The 15,877-nt window shown below is 47.7% G+C and overlaps 1 protein-coding gene across 3 annotated transcripts in view; it reads right to left on the reverse strand.

Annotated features, from left to right (window-relative positions):
• Positions 1–6,435, reverse strand: part of EIF4G3 (eukaryotic translation initiation factor 4 gamma 3) — a 283,828-nt gene extending 277,393 nt beyond the window's left edge. For 2 of the 3 annotated variants that reach the window (XM_079100311.1, XM_079100303.1), the window contains exon 1: positions 6,369–6,423. The gene's annotated coding sequence lies outside the window, so the exon portion shown is untranslated. Of the gene's footprint in view, positions 1–6,368 lie in introns of all 3 variants that reach the window. The other variant, XM_079100300.1, reaches the window with a different exon arrangement.
• Between the last annotated feature and the right edge of the window lie 9,442 nt (positions 6,436–15,877).

Genomic DNA, 15,877 nt, shown 5'->3' on the forward strand with positions numbered 1-15,877 from the left:
AATATCAATAAGCTGCCCTAGAAAAATGTCACTGTCCATCAGATAAATATCATTAATTGGTACCTATAAATCCTTCCCCTAAACTTGGAAGAACAAAACCATGCTCAAAGCATAATCTTCAGAATCACAAATCATTATAAATTAAGGAGGTCACTGGATAAATGAGTCTACTTTTTTTTTGTATTTTGGGGGGGGTAGGGTTTGGGGATCTTGGGATTGAACCCAGAGGTACTTTACAACTGAGCGATATCCCTAGACCGCTTTTTTTTTTTTTTTCCCTTTTAGTTGCAAATGGACAGGACACTGTTATTTTATTTATTTTTTTTTTAATGTGGTGCGGAGGGTCAAACCCAGAGACTCCCATGCTAAGCAAGCACTCTACCAAGTTACAACCCCAGCCCCCCAGACCTTTTTATTTTTGAGACAGGGTCTCTAGAAACTGCTGAGGCTGGCCTCCAAATTGCAATCAATCCTCCTGCCTCAGTCTCTAAATTGCTGGGGTTCCAGGTATGTGCCACCATGCCCAGCTCCCAGAACTTTTTTAATTTTTAGTTTTTAATTTTGAGACAGGGCCTCACAAGTTGCCCAAGTTGGTCTCAAACTTGCAATTCTTCTGCCCCTATATTTTAGAGAAGGGAAAACTTGGCACCAGAAGCAGTTAATTTAACCACTCCAGTACAACACGTTTATTAAAATAGAAGAGAAAAACTCAAACGCAAATTTTTCTACTCCACATCAGGGGCACTGCTGAATATACCAAGCTAAATCTTTAGTTTACGGCTAGCAGGTACCATTTCTAAGCCAATATTTAATATCAAAAGGGCAAGGTTATTATGTAATAAAGTAGGAAAACCAAGATCAGTTACGTATCTCTTCCTACATTAATTTCTCAGGTAATCATGCAGAAGATGCTCTGAATCTATAACTGTGTTTTTACCACTGCTTTCTATGGCACCTTTCTTAGCTTCTTGGCTTCAGCAAACAAATAAATAAAAAAAGAAGAAAAAAAAAACAAACCTGAAACATGACCGAAATGCATTTTATTAAAATTCCTTACATCAGCAACAGCAATGGACTTAGTAAAGTAGGCTGGCAGAAGAGAAGCTAGGTAAGCCTCGGGTAACACTCATCCTCCCAATTTAGTTCAGATGTCAACTCCCTCTGGGAAGCCCTAATTCCTCCTTCCCCAGACTAGATGCGTAGCAGTTAGCACTGTACTTGTCTCATGATATTCTGTGTGTTTACCTGTCTGGACCAAGTTCTTGAGTCTTCAACCTCAAACCTAGTCTGGCACACAGTAAGTACTCTTAATAAATAAACAAATGAATTCGCAAACTTTACCACTTATGCCAAAGCTCCAATACAAATGATCCGAATGGCAGTCCTCTTAATTTGATAATGATAAATGGACAGAGTTTTAGTATTATTTTCAAATATTTTTTAGAAGACAGACCTCTTGCGGGGTATGGATGTGACTCAGTAGTAGAGCACCTGCCTCGCAGCAAGCTCAAGGGCCTGGTTGCTAGTTATAATTCCATTTTGCTGGAGGCCTTCTTGACTTCTGAACAGGGAGAAACATGCATTGAATCAAACGTAGAGAACCTATGCTTAAAGGATCAGTGAAATGAAGATAACCTACTTGTCTAACAGTATGTGGCTATGAACTAATTAAATACGGTACAGTATCACTATGTTCTAGATTACTCCACAGAGCTTCTTTTCTGTATATAGACTTTCCCCTGGCTCTCAAATATAGGAGAGTATTCTTCCTCTCATTCTCACACGTGGGTTGCATAAGAAATAGCACAGCATAGTAAAAAGGGCAACTATGGGCTTGGAGTCAGTCATAGCAGTGCAAATCACAGACCACCCTACACCAGGCAGATAACCCTGGCAACATTATTAACTACTCTGCACTTCAGTTTCTTTATCTGTTAAACAACAACAGTATCTACCTTATTAGAATTCTTGGGGAAATAAATAAAATCATGCATGTATGGTTCCCAGACAGCAGGCACTCAAGTGGATATTATTATCGTTGCTGCTTTTATTATTTAGATCTAGCTTTGGCAAAGAGGCAAAAAAGAGAAGACAGCAAACATTACTGGCTTCAGTCTTTAAGATCAACAGAGGAGAAGAAAAAAAGGAAAACTATAACACCAAAAAACAACAGAATGTTGGCTTTTAACAATACTTATCAGCCAGACATGGTGGCACACACTTATAATCCCAGAGACTGAGGAGGTTGAGGCAGAAGGATCAGAAGTTTGTGGTCAGCTTTGGCAACTCAGTGAGACCCTAAGCAACTTAGCAAGACCCCATTTCAAAATAAAAAGGACTGGGATGTAGCTTTGTGATATAGTGCCCACGGGTTCTATTCCCAATACAAAATAATAATAATATATCTATCACAAAAAAGCTGAGGACACAAGTCATTTTCTGGTTGACACAGATCTCTGCCAAATTTAGTTCCTGCAAAGAACCCACTGCCTGATTTTCTTAATCAATACGGCTGCCCCAAAACAGTAACTAGACTCCCCAGAAATGTCTACAGCCCTGAGAGAAATTACACTCTGAAGTCTTTTCATATAAATAGAATGCTTTGTATTCATAACAGACTATAAAATTGTTCTGTTTAAGTAATAACTATTTGGACACCTGAATTCAAACTCATTTATCTTGATTATCTAAAGGGTGACCAGTTTCAATCTAAAGAGCTAGGCTTTTAATAGGGGCCCAAGAATGCCCTGAAAAAATCTAAGCCAGATTTTCTGTATATGGACAATTTTCTGTGGGGTCATAGCAGCTTTCATTAAAATGTAAAAGTGGAGCCAAGGGTGATGGTACATACCTATAATCCCAGCTACTCCAGAGGCTGAAACAGAAGGATGCCAAATTCAATCCCAAAATTGATCCCAAGTTTGAGGTCAGTCTGGTCAACTTAGGAGACACTGTCTCAAAACAAAATTAAGCTGGGTGAGTGCAGAGGCTTGGAAAGCTGAGGCAGGAGGATGGTGAGTTCAAAGCCAGCCTCAGCAACTTACCAAGAAGTTTAACAAGGGCCCAAGAAACTCAGTGAGACCCTGTCTCTAAATAAAATACAAAAAAAGGACTAGGGATGTGGCTCAGTGGTCAAGTGCCCCTGAGTTCAATCCCCAGTATGGAAAAAAAAAAAAAAAATTTAAAGGGCTGGGGTGTAGATCATTGGTAGAGCATTTGCCTAGCACATGCTAGGCTGTTGCCTTCCATCCCCATACCACCAAAAAAAAAAAAGAAAAGGTTGATTGCCCCCCAAAAAAGGTTAAGTCATTCAACATAGCTCTCCCAACCTCTCTTAATGGGAAGCTGGGGTGAGCAGATCTCAAGACAATTTCCCCCCCCAGTACTAGGGATAAAACCCTAGGGTAGGGTTTTATCGGTTTTACCCCCAAGGTCTCACAAATGCTAGGCAGGCACTCTACCACTAAGGTATATCCCTGACCCTTTTAATTTTGAGACAGAGTCTCCCTAAATTGCCCAGGCTGGCCCTGAACTTGCAATCTTGCCTCAGCCTTCTAAGTAGCTGGTATTACGGCATTTACCACTGTACCTGACTTCAATGCGAATATTTTGAAGTGACAATTTAATAAAAACTCTAAATTCCATGTCAGTTTATGTTATGAAAATTCTAAGCATATTTCTCCCTTGCTCTTGGCATTTTTCTTAAAAGGGTTTTTCTTCTTCCAGTCCCTACCACCTACCAAGCCCCATCTTCTGCCTCTGCAGTCAAAGAGGTCATTTCTACTTGAAACAGTTTTATGGATCCTGACATGCAAAACTGATGCCTACTTAAGCAGGTTTCAGTTTACAATCAAATTTGTTATTGCTAACATTTCCCTTCATTTCTGATTTGTTACCTGAATACTAAGTACAAATGAAGGACACCTTGCCATATGAATCTCTTTTATATACGTATTCAAAATGATGTCTGAACTTATTAATTTGATGCAAACAACTACCCATATATTTTGAGGAACTGGATCTATTCAAGCTATGGAAAGAGAACTCTATGTTCTGCACTCCAGCCTGGATGCTTCAATGTTATCAACTTATCACATGATGACCACAGTGTTAAGTACAAATTCCCACATTCCCTCAGGTTAGAAAACCAGAATTCCTCTGTTTCAATCCATTTTTAACCAGTTCCCCTTTACCAGCTGATACCATTTCTCCACTGGTGTGTTCTGATGAAATCTGTAACCTCTAACTCATTTACTATTTATATAATGTGTTTATATTTTAGCAATTGTAACCTTTCAGTGCATAAACCAAAGGGACAGTAACGAGTTGCAGAATACATCAAAAATTAATACGTCTAAAATTAATTTTAGATTCAATGAAATGAGACAAAAGCTTGAATTACATAAAACTAAGTATCTAATATACTACAGATAAGTTTAAAAATGATCTCCACTGGAAATATCAACTTAAATTTATCTTTAACAACTGTTTCTTTTATTCAAAAGAAAATTAAGTTGCAGAACTAGTAACTACTGGAGCTTTCAGAAGTCCTCTCTTCCTGAAAAGCACTGAGAAAAAGCACACTTAAAACACTCAAATCACAGCTGTGTCCAGGAGGTTATCCAACTCACCAGCACTGTCATATTCAGCAATGCGGTCCCAACTTATTACTTTGTACATCAATAACACATACTCTGGCCTGCCTTCCGTTTAATTGCCAAAACATCTCAAAGGGTATGGACAAGCAAGGGGGAAAGAAAAAAAAAAAAAGCAGAAAACAAAAAAAAACCTGAAATTAGAAAGGAGTTTAAACTCACAAAGTATTAATGGAAGATAGAAATATCTACGAAATCCAGCACTGACCTCCACCTTGAAGTAAGCAAGCCAATCAACTTTCTCTCTTACAGTAAAACAATCAGGAATACTGATCAAAACTAACCAGGTTTTCCAGAAGCAACACTCAACATTCTCATGGGTGAACAATTCTTAATTGAACAGAATCATGCAGGATAAAAACATTGTGAAATCAGTACACACATCACACTGGAATGGAACTTATCTTTCCTCTGCGCCACAATGCCTGCATTGAAAAATGTGGACTAATAATATTTAAAGAACAGAGAAAATGACACTTGACAAAAACCAATGACCTGAAGTGACTCTGGGAAAAGCCTTTCCCTTCCCAAAGTAATTGATACAGACAAGAATCAAACTAGATTGTGAAATAATCTGTGGCCCTCGGGGCAGTTATTTACTCAAACATCCTACTATCTCTAAAAATCAAATTCACCATAATACAAACCCCAAAACACATCCAATTATTATTGATTAACAGGAATACAAGGGATGAGAGGAGGGATGCATGATGAAATGTTATTCTCCCGTAGGTAACACCTTTCTATTCCTCCATGGAATTCATGAATTTAATGTTCTACCTTCACAAGCTAGTTTTTGACCAGAACACCTCATCACCAAGTCTTTCCAAACCAAAGGTGTCCAAAATTCCACAATGGAGCAAATAACATAAGACAGACTCAACACTAGACTTTCCTCCGGGAGCCCTGGTACCCTGCAGACATCGGGCCTAGGAAAAGCAAATTAAAGCCCTTTAAACATATCCGTTCCTAACACAAGCCTTCCAAGAAGTGAGACTTTGGGGGTGATGGGTAATGTCAGTTAACTTCCTCTTCCTTTAAAAAAGGTCAAAGGACAGGGAAGCGTCCGGTGTAACATTTCCTCGCTCAATCGCGCTCTACCACAAACCACATCACAACGCCCCCAGTCCGTTAAAAAACAGGAGCCAGAGGGAGTGCTTTTTGGTGCGTTCACTATAGACTGGAAACCCAACTTACCTCGGGACGAGCTGAATCAGCTTCAACGGGAAATTGACCAATAAGTTATTATGTATTAATAAAGATTCGGGGAGAGCCCATCAAGGCCCGCTGCGGGGGAGCTGAAGGGAGAGGAGGAGGAGGAGGGTGTGTATCCTCACAACAATCAGAGCAAAGCCTTGCCTGCAGGGTTGATCGCAGGCACCGGCAAATTCTACCCAATACAGGGAGGGGGCTGCAGGAGGAAGAGGAGGAAGCGACGGGAGAGGAGGTTCCCCCGGCTCCACCAGGGAAGTGCTGCAGAGGCACGGCCGAGCGGACTAGTTTCATCCGTAGCTGCGGAGGGTCCCAGTGCGCCCCGCAGTGCTGCTGCCGGGGAACCCCAAGAGCTCCGGCCAAGCCCGGTGCCTGGGCTTCAGCGGCAGCCCCTTTCCTAGCTGGAGGGTGGAGGCCGGCAGGAAGGTCCCCCCGGACTGCGGGGTCCCCCCGGGTCTGCGAACGAGGGCCGCAGGGGCGACAGGAAGGTGAAAAGGATACTGTTGGGGCGCCTGGGTCTGGAGGGGCCCTGAATGTTCGGGTGAGGAGGGGGCCGCTGCTGCCCGCCGCCGCCGCCGCCGCTGCCGCCGGCCGGGTGAGGAGGCGGTACCGCTGCTGCCGCCGCCGCCGCCGCCGCTCCGGTGCCGGGTCCGGTTCCTGCTGCAGCCGCTGAGCCTGATTTCAGAGCCGGTTTCTGGCGGTAAACTCTGGCAAAGCGAACCACCAACCCCCCCAGAGCGGGACCGGGCGCGCCGGGGTGCAGGGGCCGGGGGCAGCGGGGGGGCGGTTGGGGCTGACCCGGGGAGGCGGCGGGAGCGGGGGGCCGGGGGGAGGCTGGGAGGAGGGAGGAAGGAGGGGGCCGGGGCCGGTCACACACGCCCTCCGCCGCCGCCGCCGCCGCCGCCGCCGCCGCCGCCGCCGCCGCCGCCGGCAGCAGCAGCCGCCCCGCGGGCCAGCACCACCGGCTGCCGGTCTCCGTGACAACGCGACCCCAGGGGGGGGGGCCGGACCCGGCGGGGGCAGGAGGCGGAGAGACCGGACCTTTCACGGCAATATCCTCATGGGCCGGCGGCGGGGGGTCTTTATCCCCCTCTCCGGGGGAAGCGGCGCCCTTCTCGGTAGCGGGGCTCAGGCGATGCCGGCGGATTTTCTTCACTCAACGAGCAGAGCATCCAACATGGCGCTGCGGCCGCCTCCAGCAGTCCGGCAGGACGGCCGCTCGGAAAACTTCGGGTATTTTCGGAATGACTCGGTAGGCCGAGGATGGGAAGCACCTTCGGCTCTTTCCGGAGACAGAGAGCGGTCGGGATTCTTCGGAAGCGTTCGGGCGCGCCTTCGGTCTCCGTTCGGAAGCGGTCTAGGGCTGACTACCTTCCTCGGGAAAGATCGGTGAGGGGGCTTCACAGGCTCGCCGCCGCGCGAGTGCGGGGCGGAGGGAGAGACCAAAGGCGAGGTCTGGCCTGCGAGAGCCCTCCCCTGCGGCCCAGCCTCGAAGAACAATGGTAACGGCCTCGGAGCCTGCGGTCCGCAGAGCCCTGCCCGCAGGGGCGGCGAGGCGATAAACCCCGGTTCCTGCGGGAAGAACCGCTGAACCAGAGCGAAAGCGGGAGGAACCCGCCCGCCGCGGGCACTTATTAGCATAACAAATACCAGTCGGCGGCCTTGACGACGCGTTTCACATCCATTATGTCGACACGCAGTCGGCACACACTGGGAGGGAAATGGAATGAGGAGGCCGGGGAAGGAAAAGTGACCGGTCCAAGGTCACTCAGCCGGGAAGGGACAGAGCCAGCCAAGCCTGGATCGGAATTCCACTTTGATGGGGATGAACCTTGCCTCCTCCCAAGTTGGCTAGGGACTGATCTGACCCGCCTTATCTAGTCAGCACCCTTCACCCAGGGCTCTGGATGGCCTACCCTGAAAGCCTACCCCAGGACTGCAGCGCCCCTTGGCCGGCAGCCCGTGGTCAGCTCCCCAAATCTGTCCAACGCTGGGGCAACACTTGTTGATAAGATCTTTCAATCCCCAGCTGGCTCTCTCAGAATCACTTGCACCCTCACCCCGCACACCCTGCCCCTTGCCGGGTCCTCATCTGGAGCATTCGGTAGCATTGAGTGAAAAGGAGCCGCAGGACCTCGGGGTAGTCCCGTGGCCTTCAGGCACGGCACTGAGCCTTCACTAAGTTCATGCAGTCCTGTGAAACGCAGGTGAAGAAACTGAGGCCAAGAGAGGCTCGATGCCAGCACAGCAAAAGAGCTGAGGATACTGAGGCTCAAAACGACAAGAGACTTGGCAGGGTCGGGTGGACAGTAGTTGACAGTCAAGTTAGAGCCCAATTCTGAATCCTGCAACCCTACTGCCTGACTATAAACACACACACCACACACACACACACATATAAAAGCTTTACATGTAGTGGATGCTTAATTTACGACAGCCCCTGGAATCCCCAGATGCACCCTCTGGGATAAAAGCACATCTGGAAAAGAAAGATACCACAACCCCCACCACCTCTGTTGGTTAGGGCTCCACTGTTCCCTCAAGAAAAGAAACCTCAGCCCCGTCCTCACACCGGAAGGTAGCAGCTATTTCCTGCTCTGGACTCCTCAACCATTTGGAGTTGTAACACCTTGTTATCTAGGATTAGATTTCTGCAGCCTCTCCAGGCTTGCCTGGAAAAATTCCCAAGTGGTCCTTAAGTTCCCCAGATTCTCATTTCATGTTCTGAGATCTCAGGCTTTTTTATCCCAACCAAAACCTGTTCCCAGCAAAAGATGTGACTTCTCATTTACATGAGGATGACAACAAACTGATAATTGCTTAATTGTTAATTCTTTTCTGAGCTACTTTCATTTCCTAACTTAATAGCTACAAGCGTCAGGCAATTAGTGTGTGCCTGGTCTTTGCTAAGCACTTCATGAACATTTATCACTTTTGAAACAGATAGACCTTGGGCAAAATAATGTCAAAGTCCCTGATAAGATTCTGGCCTCAGGCTACCAAAGGGGGAAGCTTGTAGGGAGCAAAGTCAAAATGATGGAGCTCCCTCAAGCCAAAAGCATGGCCCGGGCTGGACACCTCCCCACTACCACAGAGCAGCTAATATTTATTGAGTACCTACTATGTGCCAAAGTACAACACTGGGGCTGGGGTTATGGCTCAGTTGGTAGAGTGCCTGCCTCACAAACACAAGGCCCTGGGTTCAATCCCCACTCATTTTCCTTACGTCAATGCAGTCCCCTAACAACCTATAAGATGAATATATCTCTTTTTTTTTTTTTTTTTTTGGGGGGGGGGGTGCTGGGGATCGAACCCAGGGCCTTGTGCTTGGAGGCAGGCACTCTACCCACTGAGCTATACCCCTAGCCCCTCTCATTTTTGATTAAAGAAACTGAGATTCAAAGATGTGAAAAGGCAACATGTGTAACTTTTAAGTGGAAATGCTGAGATTCAAACCCAAGGCACCAACTCCAGTTCTGCTTTGCTACACTGCCTTCAATGTAGCAATCTCTTCACTACAGCCAGAGTCACTGTCAAAAAAGAAAAGTTGCTTTTGGCTGGGCAAGGTGGTGCACGCCTGTAGTCCCAGCTATTCAGGAACCCAAAGCAGGAGGATTTCACATTGAAGGCCAACCTGAGCAACTGAGCAAGACTCTAATTCAGAATGAAAAATAAGGTGTTGGGGATGTGGCTCAGTAGTAGAGTGCTTGCCTAGTGCATGTGAGGCACTGGGTTCGAATCCAGCACCACATAAAAATAAAAAGGTATTGTGTCCATCTACAACTAAAAACAAAAATTAAAAATAAAAAGGGCCGGGACTTAGAGAACTCACCTTGCATGTGTGAGGCCCTGGGTTTGATCCCCTATACCACAAAAAAGAAAGAAAAGCTGATTTTGTTAACTCCCCTGTTAAGAGCCCTGTGTCATCCTTGCCCTGGGGCCTGAATGCTGGCTGCTTCTATTACCTATACCTCCAAACTATCCCCTGTCCCCGTAGCCAATTGGCTAGTTGCTGCTGCGAAGCTTGGCTCAAGCATCGCTTGCTTCAGGCAACCTTTTCTTACCTCCAGGCCAAGCTGCGAGGGCTCCCAGGGCCCCTGGGCAGTGGAAGCTTTCACCCCTCAGGCAATCCCACTGGAACCAAATCTTCTGAGTGTAATTCTCCACCCTGCCAATTATTAGCTGCGTGACCTTAGAGAAAACTCGTAACCTCTCCAAGCCTCGGTTTTCTCATCTGTAAAATAGATTCTATCTTCTGGAGTTACCATGAGAAATTAAACAAAGCCCATTCCCTGGCTCATAGTCATATTTTTACATATTTTAGCTATTATTCATTTATGCAGGGTCATTTCTTAGTCATTTAAAGTATCCCTCACATCTAGCACTCAATAAATAGGATGTGAAATTTGCTGAGTGAATTGCCAGATGATTTGGTGTTATCCTGCGGAAGTCCTAGGCAACAGGGCCCAGGCAGGCCTCACTGCAAAGCAAGAAAGAAGGAAAGGGGTATTGGGTCTTAGAGCAGCCAGCTACCTGCTGGTCCCAGAGCCCAAGACAGATGAAGGTAACTTATACATCTTCTCATGGCCCAGTGACTTGTTAGTATGTGGGCATTGCTCTGTTTCTGAGTGAACTGGGGATCAGGCTTAAGGTGGGGAAGAGCCTTAATTTCTTTTTCTTTTCCTCCTCTTCTTCCTGCTTCCTTTCCTCCTTCTCCTCCTCCTCCTCCTTTTTTGAGACAGGATCTTAACTATTTTGCCCAGGTTGAGCTCACATAGCTGAGAGTACAAGCATGCACCACCACATCCAGACATCTAATGTCTTTTTTTTTTTATTTTTCCCTGTACTGGGGATTGAACCCAGGAGTGCTTAACCACGGAGCTGCGTTCCCCAGCCCTTTTTATTTTTTATTTTGAGACAGGGTCTCATTAACTTGTTGAGGCTGGCCTCAAACTTGCAATCCTCCTGCCTCAGCCTCCTGAGTTGCTTGGAATTACAGGTGTGTGCCACTGCACCTGACTCTTCATAGTCATTTAAAAAGTGCACGTGGACTGCCTTTTCACCCCCTACCGTATCTATCAAGAGTCTAGTCCTGCCTCCTGCCTCACCCAGGTCCCTGGGCTCAGTGCCCTCAGGGAACATCTCATTCATACCTGTTTGTATCTGAAGCCCGCGAGACTCTCAAAGAAGTCATCTCTATTAGTCACAGAGGTTTGTGTATCATTAGGTGTTCCACTTTACAGTTCCTACAGCCCTTGGCAGCCCAGGATCTAAGACCTTGAGAGTAAGGTCCCATACAGATGGGAGGCCAAAGGAAGGGGAAAGTGTCAGGTTCCCATCCTCAGGGATGTGGATGGAAGGAAAGAAGCCCCAATGGGGAAGGAAACGTTGCCCCTCCTATGCTGCTGCGCACATGCCCACGAGAGCCACAAATGTCCCAGTAAAGAGTTACGCCAGGTGTCTGAGGCCGCAGCGGGGTGGAATGTGAAGGTGGCGGTTCCCTTCTGTGCGTGCTGGGGATTGGACCCAAAGCCCTGTGAAGCACGAACTCTATCACTGAGCTCCACCCAGGCCCCAGTGGTCATAAACTGTAAGACAGATCTGGACTCTAACCTCACAGACTGGTGGGTCCACGGGAAGCAATTTTCCTAACTTCTCTGGGTCATTTGCCAAATGAAGACATGAGTTCTGCCTCTTGCCCAGTGTGGTGGTGCACGCCTGTAATCCCAGGGACTCAGGAGGCTGAGGCAGGAGGATCACAAATTGGAGACCAGGCTTAGGGAGATCCTGTCTCAAAGGAAAAATTAAAAGGGCTTGGATATAGCTCAGTGGTAAAGTATGCCTGGGTTAGATTCCTAGTACCAAAAATAAAGAGGGAGGAAGAGGTCTGTCTCTAATGATGAAAGGACCTTGTCTGCAGAGACCATCAACAAAAGCCAGGCTACAGGAAGCACCTCCACAGCCCTTAGCTCCTTCCCTCTGGGCAGTTGCAGCTTCTCTGATTTGCTGTCACTCTCAGCCCTCCTGAGGCTGACTGTCCCATACTGTGCCCACAGTCTGTGTAATGGCTTCCAGTACTCAGCTACTCCCAGAGGTGACGGCAGCCCTTGCCAGCCTCTACGGCTGCAAATAGTTCAGTTTCCTCAGGGTGCAAGACGGAGCAAAAGTAAGACTGTGGAATGACCAAGGGGGTCGATTTTATGTTTATTTTACTACAGGTTTTAAGAAGTCATTACCATAGAGTCGCTTCAGGGCAGAGATGCTCTCCAGGGCACCTTTCCCAAGCTCCTGGTTTGGGGATGGAGCAGATGGGAAAGCATTTCCTCAAGGTTATATAGCAAGTGAGCAGCAGAGCCAGGATACAACTCACGACCTCCTTGGCTTCCAGGCCAACGCGTCTCTCACCATCTGATGGTAGCCTGCCACCCCACAGGGCTTTTGCCACTCGAAGCACTGGCTGCTGCTCCCCTCCATGCCTCTGGAGCAAATTCCAGAATTCATCAGAGAAGCATTGTTGCAAGACAACTGGGTGCTGGACACTGCGTGGGTCCCTCGGGAGCCCAGGAAGCCACATCTGGTGGGGAAGAGAAAGGTCGCTGGATAATTCTTCTGCAGGACACGTTACGGAACGTTCCCACAATAACTGACACCAGGCAAAGTCCCGCGACACCTCCCAGCAAGCCTTCCGCTGCCTGCTCTACCACTGAGGTTTCTTTTCCTGGGAAGGGGAAAGTGAATCTAGGGAACCATCCCGGAGGCTCTGGGGACGGCCCGACCTAGGTCTTGACCTCAGCTCTGTCGCTTTGTTGTGGCGGTGAAGGTTACAAAGTATACACAACATAAAATTTACCACTTTGTACACTGTACAGTTTGGTGGCATTAAGCACATTCACATGGCTCTGTAACAGTCACCATTATCCATCTCCGGAATGTTCTGTCATGCCAAACTGGAGCTCTGTGCCCATTCAAGAACAGCCCACCGCCTCGGCCTCCCTTAGTGCCTCTCGACCGCCATGCTATTTTCTGTTTCTGTGCACTTGACCGTTTAGGGTACCCCGTGCCTGCAGTGACTCCATGATTTCAAGATGCATCCGTCCTATGGCCTGGGTCAGAATTTCATTCCTTTTTAGGACAGAACTGTCCCACGGCAGGGCTGGCTTGCATTTGCTTTGTCCATTCATACCTGCCTGGATGTTTGCGGAGTGTCCACCTTTGGCTTCTGTAAGTAATGCAGTACTAATAGAGAGGCACCTGTCTGAAGGCATCTGTTTGGGTTCCTGCTTCTAGATCTCTGGGACACGTACCTGGAGGTGGAACTGCTGGGTCACGTCATGGTTCTCTGTTCACCACCTGAGGAGCACGCTGCTTTCCACACCGGTTGCCCGTCTTATGTCCACTCTATCAGCGAGGAGCAAGGACTCCGGTTCTTCCACACCCTTCTCAACTCTGGTTCTTTTTTCTTTTCTTTTTTATTTTTTGTGGTATTCTCCTTAATGGGTATAAAGGCCTTTCTTGTTGTGGTTTTGATTTTGATTTGCATTTCCCTTTTTTTGTTTTTTTTAACCAGGAATGGAACCACCCAGGGGGTGCTTTACCCACTGAGCCACATCCCCAACCTTTTTTGGATTTTATTTAGAGACAGGGTCTTGATGCTGAGTTGCTTAAGGCCTCACTAAATTGCTGAGCTGGCTTTGAACCCGCGATTCCTCTGCCTCAGCCTCCCCTGCCTGGCTGTGTTCTTTGTTTTGTCGTCATTGTTGAGTTGTAGACGTTCTTTCCAGCTCTTCCAGCTCTGTATGTTCTTGATCCAGGTACCTCAGTTTCATCAACTATAAAGCAATTTTTTAAAAGATCGATTTCTACTTCTAGAGCTGTTGGGATTACATAAGCTAGTAAGCAGAAACCAACCATCCGGGTGTCCGACTAACACTGACGGAGCCTCACTATGCCCCACGCATGACACAAAGTTCTTGACATGCATTAATTCTTTTTTTTTTTTTTTTTTTTTTTTTTTTTTTTTGTGGTGCTGCGGATTCAGCCCAGGGCCTTGTGCTTGTGAGGTGAGCACTCTACCAACTGAGCTATCTCCCCAGTCCACATTAATTCATTTAACTGGGCTCTTGAGTATTTATAGTGCCTGTGTGTCAGAGATGAACCAGAGTAGAGACCTTCCTCCCTTGGCTGGGTCCTGGGGACAAGGCAACCGGGCTTTATTCCTAGGACCCTCAAACACACCCAAACCACTGAGTTGCCCCCTTACTGAAACCAGCCTGCACCTCCATTGGACCCTCCCGTTGAAAGGCCTCTACTACCTGCTAGTGCCTCTAGCCCTGTGCAAGCCAAGGGACTTCCCTCAATCACCCACACATCTCTCCTGGAGTCTGGAAACCACATCCTTCTACCCTGGGTGGCCACCTCCCCCTGGCTCTTGTTGAGTCTGAGGCCATTTAAATATCCTGCCAAGCTCGCTGCCTTGGGAAAATCCTGGTCGCTGATTTATCCCATATCTAGTGACTAGAGGAGGAAGCTGAATTTCCAGATGCCCACAGCTGGCGCCAGGCCCCAGGCTGGCTCCTGTGATCTCCATGGGAGCCAGCTCTGCAGACACCTGGAAGAAGACCGCGGCATGCCTGGGCTCTGCCTTTTCCCACCAGTGTGAGAATGAAAATAGCCGTGGTTTAGGATGAATTCTGCAGATGAACATTTTTTGTTTTCCCAAACTTGGCAATTAGCTCTTTTTTCCCCTCCGCCCTTGTCATATGCCTTTTCTTCCCCTGGAATAGAGGTGTGGAAGGAGCAGCTCGGTTCTCACCTTCATGCAGGGTGACTGGGCACTGGATAGAGTCCAGGCTCCTCAGCTGGGCGCCTGCGGCCCATCACATCTGACGCTCGTGCACCTCAGTTCCCACGCTTCCCCCTGAACACCCACATCTTCTCGTCTTCGGGGTGCTCCACGCAGTGGTCCGCGCACACCCGCAGTATCTCCTGCTCCTGGGTTGCCTAGAAGCTCCGTCTGTCCTTCAAAACCCAGCTCAGGTATCAGCTATGAGGCACTTTCTTTGGTTCCCTTCCTCCTCCGCTAGACAGAATTCATTGTCCCATCCCCTGCAGCAGGACATTATTCTCTTGTGATTTGATCACACTATCTTAAGGAGCCCGTGTAGCCTAGTATCTAGCGCATAGTAAGTATTCAAGGCTTATGTATCTTGGGCAGGAGGGACAGCTCAGGACGCTTGCCTCGCGTGTGTGAGGCCCTGGGTTCAATCCCCATTCCCACAAAATCAAACAAAATATCTTTATCTCTTCTGTGAAGCTAGATTTTAAATTGCTTGGGGATAATGTCACAGCTTGCTTTTTGAACATATATAAAAAAATTTAAAAAAAAACCTCTCTCATTTTCATGTCCATTTCAGGAGGCTTTTGTGTCCTTCTCTCAAGGACAGGAAGGGACTGTGACTTTCACCTTCATTGCTGTATGCCCAGCATGAGCCTGGCCCACGGGAGATGCTCCCGTTACGGAATGGATGTTGACCGAGTCTTTGAATGTAACCCTACTCTGGCAGGTTTGGAGACACCATGTCGGGAGGTTGGAGCCCGCTGCCACTGAGTTTCTTTTTGTTTGTTTTGGTCCAGGGATTAAACCCTGGATTGTCACATCCCCAGCCCTTTTTATTTTTTATTTAGAGACAAGGTCTTGCTAAATTGCTTAGACCACCCCCCCCACCCCCAGATTGCTGAGGCTGGCTTTGACTTCCCCATCCTCCTGCCTCAGCCTCCTGAGCTGCTGGGATTACAGGCCTGCACCACCATGCCTGGCCACCTAGGAGTTTCTGAGTGGCCTTTCCTGCTCTTGGGGAACTGGACCCTTCTCCCTGACACTGTAGCTGAGAGATGTGGGTGGAGGACTGAGTACTGTCCTACTTCTGTGGCTTGGGGCGTGGGGTTGGGAAAACAATAGATCTTGGCTCAAATCCCAGTTCTGAGACCTTAATTGAATTGCTTCACCCTCT

Source organism: Sciurus vulgaris (assembly GCF_902686455.1).
Source record: "Sciurus vulgaris genome assembly, chromosome: 1".
In the NCBI taxonomy this organism is placed as follows: Eukaryota; Metazoa; Chordata; class Mammalia; order Rodentia; family Sciuridae; genus Sciurus; species Sciurus vulgaris.